Below are 13,643 nucleotides of genomic sequence, written 5' to 3'. Positions count from 1 at the left end.
AGTATCTTAAGCGCAGCCCGTTTGACATTGGGGTATTTTTCCATTGGCATACTTTTCCAGAACTCAATGGTCCCTTCCCTTAAAGCAGGTTTCAATTGGTCCTCCTCACAAAGATCGATCATCTCCAACTCAGCCGCAGCTTAATCTGTGACTAGCGAGACTTTCAAACAGCCGGTCTCTGCATTCAATGGGTCGACGAGGAACGTAATCTGTGGCCTTTTCAATTGTAGATCATGGAACCCGGTCACAAAGCTTTCGTGCAAGTTTTCAATCAGCGTTGCATATCTGGCTCTTTGCTTACTCAGGGCAGCGCTGGTGACTTGCCCGCTTGGCTTTTAGCAGAGTGGGAAAATGCGTTAAATCTCCCTTTTGAATATGTGTCTTGAACAGCTTCAGTTTGTTGACAAACGCAAACACACTTTGCACCAGGTCAGGCAGCATTTTTAACTTACCCTGCAGGGTCAGGTTATGTCTGTCCAAGTGACACAGCATGTCGACCAAAAAGGCCAGATCCATAATCCACTTGAGGTCCGAGAGCACGGGATAGTCCTTGTCCTTCTCTTCCATAAACAGTTTCATGGCATCCAAAAGCTCAAAGAAGTGAGCGAGTACCTGGCCTTTTGACAGCCACCTCGCAGTGCAGCGGCAGGTCACCTGGAAGCCCTTGGTCCAGCTCAGCAATGAGATTCTTGAATTGACTGTGGTTAAGCACATGTGTGCGGATATAGTTGACGATTTCCATCACAGGCTTCATGACGTTATCTAAATTCAATGATTTAGACACGAGTTGCTCCATGTGGATGATGCAGTGGAAATTCCAAAAGTCAGGAATAGTTCGGTCAGCTTTGCACAGCCCCACAAGCCCGTTCACAGATCCCATCATGGCTGGTGCTCCATCCGTGGCTATTGCAGTTCATTTCGTTATGGGCAGATTTGCTTTTTCTAATGCAGCCATCATGGTTTCTTTCACATCTGTGCCACGGGTTCTGTCTTTTAATGGCACAATATCCAGGAGTTCTTTGATCACACAATCGTTTGACACAGACTGTGCAAATATTGCCAACTGAGGCTTGTCTTGTATATCACAACTCTCATCCAATGCGACACTAAAATACTCACATGCTTGAAGGTCAGAGTGCAACTGTGTTTCAATAGCCGTGTTAATGTCCGATATTCTGTGTTCAACAGTGTGGCGGGACAGTTGGACGTCTGATACCATGCGTTTTAATTTGTCGTTTTCAGGAGACAAGATTTCAACAACGTCACTGAGGCATTTTTTAACGAACTCCCCTTCATCGTATGGCTTTTTAGCCTGTGCAATGTTCCAAGCCAGCTGATAGGATGCGAGTGTTAAGGTCTCTGACCGCTTCGTAAATTTTTGGAAAAACTGTATGTGCTGACTTTTCAAAGTGGCCAACTCGTGCTTGCGAAGTTCAGTCCCTTTTGGGTCGATGGTTCTGGTCGATGTTAGCATGGAGTGAGCTGAAGTGGTGCTGAAGATTTGAAGCTTTGAAATGCGTTAATGACGTCAGAATGGCTTGCCATTGCGTTCAACAAAAAAATATAAACTCTCCCACTCTGTTAAAAACGTCCTGTGTTCATCTTCATATTTTCTTTTTGCTGTGTATTTTTTCCTTGCCATTTTAAGGGCAAACTTGCTCCTACTGGGAAACTTTGCGGTATTTTCATCTCACACACATGGCCATTTAATGAAAATACCGTATTGAACTCAAGCGAAGCGAACGTGCACATTTTAAAACAACAACACAAAAAAACCCCAAAAACACAAACTTTGATATGAACGTAAGAGCCGCATGAAACCAGGCAAAGAGCCGCATGCGGCTCGAGAGCCGCGGGTTGGCCACCCCTGTTGTAGAGTAAGGACTCATGCACTCATCTTGCACTTAACTTAAAATTAACATTCCATAATACAGGATATTAGTTCTTTAGTGATTGCTTAGGGGAAATTGCCTGCCATCCACACACACACACACACACACACACACACACACACACACACACACACACACACACACACACACACACACACACACTCTAATACAGGACTGAGACAGTAACTCCCAGTTTACAATAATGCCATGACTGCTGCATTGACGCATGAAAGGATAGCTTGTCTGTATTGCAGTGATGCCAATGGCTTCTGGCAAATACTCTTGGATGAAAACACATCAGATGCAACCTGTGGCACAGTACCTCTGCTGCACATACTGGATAATCAGGTAAATATATGCTTGTATGAATATATGCTGTGAAATAAAGTCAAAGCTGTTTTCATGAATAAATGTAAGCATTTAAAGTTAGATGGAAGAAATGGTAGATTCAGTCTGCTCTTTTGGGAAATTCAAACCCAACTGTGACATCTTGTGGCACCACCTTAAATGCTCTCAGCAGGTTCTTCACATACTGATTCTGCTGTTTGAAAACCCTTTTCTTACTGTAGACAATGTTCCCAAAGAAATAAAGGAACCAGCTTACACGTGATCATCATTGTTTTTGTGTGTGTGTCATTATGCAAATATCATCAAATAAAGTGATTTTACAAGAGACGAACTGTGTAACTGAAGACAAATAAAAAGAATGAACATTAAATAAATGAAGAACCTCTACAAACTGCACTCACATCGTTCAAACTTCACACGCCCTTAACTTAGGCACGCTTGGGTCTGCTTGCAGCTCTTTCTGACAGCAAGGTTATATGCACAAGCTCAATCAATTCAGAAGCATCCATTCATACATAATACATCAGGCTTTTCTGTTCTCAGTTTGGAATGAAGGATTACCACCATCACCAAAACAGAATGTGCACTAATCTGCTCTGTCAACTTTTTGGTGTCCATTTTAAATAGACTAAATGCTGCAATGCTATGTATAAATATTTCAGCTACACTGTAATCCACTGAATGACCTTCTTACTTCAATTTCATTTGATCCTTAAAGACTATTATTCTTTTAAGTCGTATGCAGGAAATTGTGATTCTTATTCAGTCCCTGTATGGCTTTCTCTATTATTCCATGTGGTGACACACTCTCTTTGCTCAAAGTACACACAATAAAATTGCTTGTCTGTGCCATTTTTTAAATCCGTAACACCACCAACACTGCTGTTTTTAGTTTAGGTATTCTGTTAAAACCTACTTGAAAACACTTATAGTTATTTATAATTAATGGGCTTCTAAATACCCCAGCTCTTGCTTTATGAGAGCGGGGAAAGGCTTTGTTTGCATCCAGGTAAACAGCCTCTGTAGAGAGTTAGAGAGAGACTGTATTTGCTCAAATGCAATCTAAAAACAATCAAGTAACAGTTTAGGTTTTCAGGTTTCTAGCTGGCTACACTGGAAGTCCCAAATTATTGGTCATTTTTTCCAAAACCCAAGTCACTAGACAGTTCCTGACAGGGTTCAGATTCTGTTTATGGCCACCTTAAGATGTGTTTTGTGGTCTCCTCCAATTCCTGAGGGAAACATTTGGCTTATTGGCAGCTCCATGCTCCACATGTGCTGACTTGCCAGTCGGTAATTTTGTCTGTCTGCTAGTCAGTCTTGAGTGCTTTTATACGTTTTTTGTTCAAAACAGCTGCCTGCTGTGGCCACACTTCAGAGCACTCAGATGGTCAATCAGAAAAAGTCCAAAAAACAACAATAGTCATGTGGTTTCAGCTGGAAAGCTCCTGGAGACCTGCAGTGATTATCTCTTGGTGACAACTTTTAAATTATCCGTCTGACATATTGTTATAACAAGAATGTAATTTGCACCACTTGCAGGGATGAGGAACTTGAAGATCTAGCTTCATTATTACACTTCTGTACCAAGCACAATCCTAAATATATAAGGTTTTAAAATACCACACTGCAACTTAGTGCAATGTAATATTTCTGGATCACTTGTACAACAAATGGGGGCACCTGGGGAAAAGTGCAACCCTTAATGTAAGTAAAGAATTCCACCAAAAGCCCTTCCTGAATAATATCGCTGATGGCAGATGGCACAGAAATACCAAGCCAAATCCTTTTATGAAACCTCACCCAACACTCGTACTCTGTATTTGTAATTCAGCTATAATCTAATAGTTATTAAAAATATATATTTGTTTTGGCTCAACTTAAAATAAAGAAGATGAAGCTACAGATAACATGTGAATGAACAATTACAGCACAAATAAGTATTCAATTCAACCTTAAAAAATTCATTATAATTTTCATAAAAGGCAATGTTCTACACAAAGCACAGTGTTTTTTCTACACAGTCACATCATAACAAGAGCCAGATGATGTCGTCTATAGCCTTTGATAAAGCACTGAATCACTGCTATTATTTCTAGCTGAAAAGATGCTACACTAAAAAATACTTCACCACAATAAAAGAAACAAATAAAAAATATTCTTCTTTCATGCATACTGCAATCATTTCCAATTATTTTCAGTGCCATGTGAGATAATAACATGTTTTGTTCCTTTTCATCCACTAATCTAGGTGCACCTATTTCAATTGTCTCACAGGATTTGAGTGGTCTCTCAGATGATATCCCAGCTGGAGAGAAAAACAATTGTTGCCCTTGACACTTGAAGTTGCCAACAGAGGGCACAGCACGTTCAGGTTGTAATATTGACTGGATACACCTCCACAAAAGCAACTGCGGATGTTTGGAAAGCATGACAGCTGTGTGATATCTATAACTAAATATATATTAGTTATTATCATGCAGCAGTTAACAAGGTGGTGTCGAAGTGTCCAACAAAAAAACTCTGGAAATCTGGGTGCTCTTACATGCTCTTTTGCAGCTACAATTCCCCAAAAGTTGGGACGCTGTGCTAAATGTAACTAACAGGCAATGATTTGCAAATCTCATAAACCCATAATAGAAAAGATAGCATGTTTAAACAAAGACATTTTACAGTTTCATGACAAATGTCGACTGAAAAAGGCTGAAAAATTAAATGGTAATAAAAAGAAATGGCTGGAGGAACAATTTCCAAGTAATTGGCGACAGGTTAACAACATGGTTGGGTAAAATGAGAGCATCTTAGAGAGGCTGAGTTTCTCAGTTTCTCATTTACCATGTGGAAAAGCATCGCATCTAAGTGGAAAACTGTTCTGTGGTCAAGTTCTTTTTGGAAAACATGGATGTCCCATCCTCCAGACTAGAGGAGAGCAACCATCCAGCTTGCTATCAGCGCTTAGTTTAAAAGACTGGATCTCTGATGATGTGCAGGCGCATTAGTGCCTGTTCAATCGACAAGTGTGGGAGCACACTGTCAGTGCCCAAAGAGCCATACAGATTTCAAACATATGCTCCCATCCAGATCAAGTCTTTCATAGTTCAGCAAGACAATGTAACTGTAATGCATTCTGCATTACAACAGTGTGGCTTTGTAGTAGAACAGTGTTTCCCAACCTTTTGGAGCCAAGGCACATATATCACATTAGAAAAATCACATGGCACACCACCAAACAAAAATGTTTAAAAAAAAGCATATTGATCATTTTTCCCCTCGCACCACATATATGGGTTTGTCCCCAGTATACCCTTTTTGCCTTCTTCTGACCACTACTCATGCTAGGGCCTTCATCTAGGTTGGACCCAGGTTTGAAAAATTTTCAAATATTTATCTGTTGCTATTACGGCTGCCTTGTCTCGCTCACAGCATATGTAATTTCTTCTTGTCTTCCTCTGTTTTACTGGCAGTTGGCAACCCATTTAATTAGAGCAGGTAGTTGTACTGCCCTCTAGTGGAAGTTGTTCTGCCCGTTACTCATGCCGGTCGCATAGTGTACTAATCAGGTGGAACCAGATAATCTTCCACGGCACACCTGATCATTTCTCATGGCACACCTATGTCCCACAGTGGTTGGGAAACACTGTAGTAGAAGAGTCAGATTGGTGAATTTCCTGCCTGTGCAATCCAGACCTTTCACCGACTGAAAACATAGCTATAATCTTATATGAGACAATGAGAATGGGAAAACCTTCCTTTCCCAGTAGTTTAGCAGCTGGTCTCTTCGCTTCTCAGACATTTATAGACTGTGGTTAAAAGAAGATTGATGCTACACAGTATAATTAATTGTATTCTGTTTTTATTTCAGTTTTACACTGCATTCCAGTGTTTTTTGGAATTGCAGTTGTAAAATACTCTGCACTAATTTACATCTTTATACAAACAGTTAAGTTGTTTGTGGCGACACTCACTCTGCATTTCCCCTCAGTTCCACACAGTGTTTCTGGCTTGCAATTTTATTGTTTTTGGTTTTCTCATACTCCTCCCAATAGCCCTGTTTCCAGCTGCGCAACAATAAAGTTCAGAGCCCAGTATTAAACCCATCATGGCAAAGGCAGAGAAAATTCACAACTAAATTGTGTGCATTTAGAAGCTAAAGAGCCAGAAATTTCCCTCAGGTATATGTGGAGACCAAAATAGAGCAGGTCTATTGGCAAGGTAGCTCAAAATGAAACTGTGAAAATGTAATGTTTTTGCAGATAGGCACATTTGTTAATAGGTTCACTAGTTGTATTTTTGACACTCAATCAATCAATCAATCAATCAATCAATCAATCAATCAATCAATCAATCAATCAATCAATCAATCAATCAATCAATCAATCAGTTAGTTAATGCAAGATTATTGATATAATGGTGTCCCTTGATTTAAGCCTTTCTGCTATTTTCTCTACAAAGTAAGGGTTTTCTAATTTTGAAGGAACTGATTTCCCCTTTATAAGTTTGATTGGCCTGCTGTAACCTCCAATCATCACTGCAATTTTATGCTAGAGTGTGTACTGATGTAGATCTCATCACTCGACTTCTCGGGTTAACTACCCCACTTTTATGAAGGTGGTAAGAGTGAGACAATTACTTAAATTTGTGCAGTATGGAAACTGATTTATTCCATGTAGAAGTGGAATAAACCATAAGGTTTCATATATACTTTGTCAAATAACTCTCAAATGAATAAAAGCTTGGAAGAGGTGCTAAAGTTTTTCATTATTTAATTGTTGTTAAAGTTCTTAAAATAGTTACAACTTAAACACTTTGTTGAGGTGGGAAAATGCAGTGTGAGGACATTGATGATAGAGATAGGTTTCTGGAAAAATAAAGAAATAAAATCTGAATAAAAAGATGTAACTATTGTTCTGATTGTGTGCATAACTATTCAATTGGTTCCTCTGTTATTGTATGGGATGCCAAGAGGTCATGGTCCCCTTTAGCCACATCTTGGTTTCTCATGGCTTGACCAAAAATAACTTTTGGAACTAATGCAGGGAAATGCAACCAGTTTTACTACAGTGACATAATATAACTGATGTCATAAAATGATATTTGTTTTGTGTTAAACATCTGACGTATGTGTTTGAATGCAGTCTGCTGTAGCTGCTTTTAAGACTGTTTGACTTATATTCATTCACACAACTACACTGAATCATAACAAGTAAAATAAGATGTAGCCTAGTTTTCTTTTAGAAAGAAATTCTGTCATTGATTAACAAGCGTAGGCAACATGAGACAAGGTGTAAAGTGACATCTAGTTTAAACATAGACTTTATGTCCGCAAAGAGTAATAAATGTACAAAACTTCATCCAACATGATTCAGTAAACATACAGCAGGGCCATTCATCTTACATGATGTAGCTTTCACATGTTTTCTTAGAGCACTTCCCCTTAGCGTTGTCATGTAAACATGACTGGCCTTTTGCTGCACAACGTTTTTTCCATAGTTGCTCTTAACAGTGCACTGCAGATGTAAATCAAAGAGGCTTTGAAGTCATGATTTACCAAAAAACCCCAAAAAAACCCCACAGGCTGCCTAAAAAGAGCACATATCTCCAGTGTAAAACATGTTTAATCATTGCTATTAGTTGCATCACATGAGAAAACTTTAAGTAGAGATGTGTGGCTGTTTTATCCTCAGATAAGACCTTGGCCTCTGCATCAAATAATCACACAATTTGAATGTCATTTGGTTTTTAAGGCCAGTGTTTCGTGTTGTTGGACCTTTTGAATCTTATTAATTCATTGTTGCTTTGATTTTGAGAAGTGAACTTGTTCCTTGATTCTATTCATTGTGATTGATCCCTTGTGTTTATGAGTTTTTCTTTTCAGTGTTAGTTCCCTACTATATTATTTGAGATCTCTAGGTCAGTCATAAATGACTTTAGTGTTATGAGTTTACTTCCTCTTCTCTCACTCTTGTCTCTGTGGTTCTTCCCTTGGTATCTATATATGTTAAGCCTGTCATGGCATGTCTCTGTGCTTGTTTACCTTTGGACTCCCCAGCCCGTCATGTCTCACTCTGTGTGTGTGTATGCGTGTCTCACACTCTCTCTCTCTCTCTGTCTGCCCTCTCATGTCTTTTATACTTAGACCCCCGGAGAGCAGTCATTTTGGTTTTCTACCTTAGACCCCCGCGGAGTCATCATTTTGCGTTTCTACCTTTAAAAGCCGGAGAGCAGTCAGTCAAATGCTGGAGTCATTCATATGTATATTAGGTCGTTACCTAGGAATTCTGGAGGGAGGGGAGTGGGGGTGAGTGATTGAGGGGGTGGGGGAGTGGAGTGTTTCAGTTTGCCATCTTAGGGAGAAATCAACACATGTCCTTTGTATGTCCTTTGTTGCTGACATTTATTGATGAAAACAGTACAAAAAACCAACCATTTGTACACATATTTACAAATAATGATAAAAAGTGAGTGAGTACATTTCAACATTTTCAGCAATCACTCACAATCCTGGCACTGCCACGGTATCTGTCGTCTGCATTTACCACATGTGTACCTGTAGCAGTGAACACATCGCACAGTGGCCTGATTTTTTTTGCATCTGTGTTTGACCTGACACGTGGCCCTTTTTCCAGGGCTCGGTGTGGAGTGGCATACCTGAGTGGTGAATTCATTGCGATCTGTCTGTCTAGTGGATTGAGGAATTTCCCTGCGAATCTTGTTGACTGTGCCGAGGATGGTGGTTTTCCGTCCAAGAAGTTTTTGCGCAAGTGAAAGCGATGTGAAGAAATTGTCCGTGGTAACATTTCTGCCCTTGTCTAGGAATGGTTCCATCAGCCTCATTACTACATTTTCAGAAAGTCTCTCCCCAGTGGGACGATTGGGGTCCTTGCCAAGATATGGGAAGACATTGCAAATGTACTTGGATTTTAGGTCGCAGGCCACCCAAAACTTGATCCCAAACTTGTCCGGTTTACTTGCAATATACTGCAGGAAACAGCACCGAGTCTTTGATGGGAAAAGCTGTTCATCAACGGTGATATGTAGACCAGGGTTGTAGCACGTGATGCAGTTGGTGACAAATGATCCCCACACACTGGAAATTGCAGCGAACTTGTCAGTCTTTGCTCGATCACAGCGGGTGGACTTGTCATCAAAGCGTAGGTGTTGCATGATGTCTTGGAAGCGGTTTCGTGCCATAGTTCCAATTATCTGTGGGTTTCCCAGGTTTGCTGACCAGCAGTCATTTACCGATGGAACCCTGTAAACCCCCCGCAAGATGACAATTGCAATAAATGCCATTAGTTCAGGGAGGTCCATGAACCAATGAACATGCTCCGTTTGCTGTGCATGTTGAATAGTCCATTCTTGAATGCTATGAAGCATGTCAAGAGTGACGAAACACAGGAAGCTCTGAAGGCGACTCGAGATACTTCTCCTGGCCTTAGCCGTTGGCTCTCCATCTGCAGCGTACGCTTCTATTGAGGTGAAAGGTAGTGTAAATGACTGCTGGTCAGCAAACCTGGGAAACCCACAGATAATTGGAACTACAGGGAGTGCAGAATTATTAGGCAAGTTGTATTTCTGAGGAATAATTTTATTATTGAACAACAACCATGTTCTCAATGAACCCAAAAAACTCATTAATATCAAAGCTGAATGTTTTTGGAAGCAGTTTTTAGTTTGTTTTTAGTTTTAGCTATTTTAGGGGGATATCTGTGTGTGCAGGTGACTATTACTGTGCAGAATTATTAGGCAACTTAACAAAAAACAAATATATACCCATTTCAATTGCAGCGACTTGTAGGGTTAGGGTTAGGGAGTGGAGAATACAGGGAGTGCAGAATTATTAGGCAAATGAGTATTTTGTCCACATCATCCTCTTCATGCATGTTGTCTTACTCCAAGCTGTATAGGCTCGAAAGCCTACTACCAACTAAGCATATTAGGTGATGTGCATCTCTGTAATGAGAAGGGGATGCAGAGGGATGCAGCAGTCTCAAAATTGCAAAGCTTCTGAAGCGTGATCATCGAACAATCAAGCGTTTCATTCAAAATAGTCAACAGGGTCGCAAGAAGCGTGTGGAAAAACCAAGGCGGCAAAATAACTGCCCATGAACTGAGAAAAGTCAAGCGTGCAGCTGCCAAGATGCCACTTGCCACCAGTTTGGCCATATTTCAGAGCTGGAAGAAGTCTGCATCCTTCAAGAAAAACATGATTTTCATGCAGGACAATGCTCCATCACACGCGTCCAAGTACTCCACAGCGTGGCTGGCAAGAAAGGGTATAAAAGAAGAAAAACTAATGACATGGCCGCCTTGTTCACCTGATCTGAACCCCATTGAAAACCTGTGGTCCATCATCAAATGTGAGATTTACAAGGAGGGAAAACAGTACACCTCTTTGAACAGTGTCTGGGAGGCTGTGGTTGCTGCTGCACGCAATGTTGATGGTGAACAGATCAAAACACTGACAGAATCCATGGATGGCAGGCTTTTGAGTGTCCTTGCAAAGAAAGGTGGCTATATTGGTCGCTGATTTGTTTTTGAATGTCAGAAATGTATATTTGTGAATGTGGAGATGTTATATTGGTGTCACTGGTAAAAATAAATAATTGAAATGGGTATATATTTGTTTTTTGTTAAGTTGCCTAATAATTCTGCACAGTAATAGTCACCTGCACACACAGATATCCCCCTAAAATAGCTAAAACTAAAAACAAACTAAAAACTGCTTCCAAAAACATTCAGCTTTGATATTAATGAGTTTTTTGGGTTCATTGAGAACATGGTTGTTGTTCAATAATAAAATTATTCCTCAGAAATACAACTTGCCTAATAATTCTGCACTCCCTGTAGTTCCAATTATCTGTGGGTTTCCCAGGTTTGCTGACCAGCAGTCATTTACACTACCTTTCACCTCAATAGAAGCGTACGCTGCAGATGGAGAGCCAACGGCTAAGGCCAGGAGAAGTATCTCGAGTCGCCTTCAGAGCTTCCTGTGTTTCGTCACTCTTGACATGCTTCGTAGCATTCAAGAATGGACTATTCAACATGCACAGCAAACGGAGCATGTTCATTGGTTCATGGACCTCCCTGAACTAATGGCATTTATTGCAATTGTCATCTTGCGGGGGGTTTACAGGGTTCCATCGGTAAATGACTGCTGGTCAGCAAACCTGGGAAACCCACAGATAATTGGAACTATGGCACGAAACCGCTTCCAAGACATCATGCAACACCTACGCTTTGATGACAAGTCCACCCGCTGTGATCGAGCAAAGACTGACAAGTTCGCTGCAATTTCCAGTGTGTGGGGATCATTTGTCACCAACTGCATCACGTGCTACAACCCTGGTCTACATATCACCGTTGATGAACAGCTTTTCCCATCAAAGACTCGGTGCTGTTTCCTGCAGTATATTGCAAGTAAACCGGACAAGTTTGGGATCAAGTTTTGGGTGGCCTGCGACCTAAAATCCAAGTACATTTGCAATGTCTTCCCATATCTTGGCAAGGACCCCAATCGTCCCACTGGGGAGAGACTTTCTGAAAATGTAGTAATGAGGCTGATGGAACCATTCCTAGACAAGGGCAGAAATGTTACCACGGACAATTTCTTCACATCGCTTTCACTTGCGCAAAAACTTCTTGGACGGAAAACCACCATCCTCGGCACAGTCAACAAGATTCGCAGGGAAATTCCTCAATCCACTAGACAGACAGATCGCAATGAATTCACCACTCAGGTATGCCACTCCACACCGAGCCCTGGAAAAAGGGCCACGTGTCAGGTCAAACACAGATGCAAAAAAAATCAGGCCACTGTGCGATGTGTTCACTGCTACAGGTACACATGTGGTAAATGCAGACGACAGATACCGTGGCAGTGCCAGGATTGTGAGTGATTGCTGAAAATGTTGAAATGTACTCACTCACTTTTTATCATTATTTGTAAATATGTGTACAAATGGTTGGTTTTTTGTACTGTTTTCATCAATAAATGTCAGCAACAAAGGACATACAAAGGACATGTGTTGATTTCTCCCTAAGATGGCAAACTGAAACACTCCACTCCCCCACCCCCTCAATCACTCACCCCCACTCCCCTCCCTCCAGAATTCCTAGGTAACGACCTAATATACATATGAATGACTAGCCAATTTAGCTTCCACTTCCAGCATTTGACTGCTCTCCGGCTTTTAAAGGTAGAACGGTAGAAGCCTAAGAATCCCAGTGTTATGTGTTTATTATTCTCTTCCTGCATCAAGTTTGTGTGTCTAGAGTCTGGGTTTTTGTCCCTGATGTGTTTCCTGTCTTATTTTAATAGTCTTTGTCTCACGTATTTACTTTTGCTTCCACTGTCTTATTACTCCTGATTTCTCCCTGCTCTTTTTCCAGCTGTTTGTTCCTGGTTTTTCTTTTGTATTTATGTTTTGCTTTTTGTTGGCTCACTTTCAGTTTACCATCTGCTTTTCCATATCAGCATTTGAGTCTTCGCACTCATCTCCATGAAACCTGACACCGTGTCCAATGAATACCTTTGGTGCATTTATGGCAGTAACCATGGTAACACATGACAGAACATAATCACTTCTAAGCTGACAGCACTTGACACATTAAACACATAAAATATGACAGTCATAGAATTTGATCAACCTACATGGCTTAAGATCTATCCAACTTACAATGGCTGCTCGAACAGATTTTATTTAGGCTTATTGGACACATTTCAACAAGACAGTAATTCTGACAAATAATCAAATAAAAAAAAAAAGACCATGTCAGAGCTACTGTACTAAAATTAAAGAATAATAAACAAATGCTAATTAAAAAATAGCATTTAAATCATGAAACAAATGTAATTTATTATATACTTCTGCTGTAAACATGTTAATGTTTTGGTAACTATGATGTTCACATGTACAATATTACTACAGTTTAGTGTCAGCATAGAAATGTGTGTTAACTGGGACCAAGTAGAGTTGATTCTGATAAGACTTAGCTATGCAGTTATTTGGTCTCAACTTAAAGTCTTGATATTTTTAGCCGGATCCATTACAGTCGAGTGGAAAAGTGTCAAATTATTTTAAAGTGGGATTGATTTATACATGTATATTAACAGAAAATGTTCCTTAGTAAGAGAGTAGGAAATTCACAGCAGTAAAATTAGACTATTGCAACTGAACATCTGTTTCCAACCTGCAACCACTATTTATTTGAGACTCCAGGGACAACATATATGATCCATGTGAAATTGAGTTTTGAAATTTGTGACCTTGAACGTTTCTGAAAAATCCCACTTTCACATTAATTATTCCCTTGACTAGAACATAACATCGTTACTGGCATCAGTTTATTATGCTGTTATTGCTTAGTATGGTCAGTATCATTTTCTTTCATGTATTGCTT

Source organism: Aulonocara stuartgranti (genome assembly GCF_965226115.1).
Source record: "Aulonocara stuartgranti genome assembly, chromosome: 5".
NCBI classification, from domain to species: Eukaryota; Metazoa; Chordata; class Actinopteri; order Cichliformes; family Cichlidae; genus Aulonocara; species Aulonocara stuartgranti.
The sequence above is the reverse complement of the archived record's forward strand: the minus strand, read 5'-3'. Positions refer to the sequence as shown.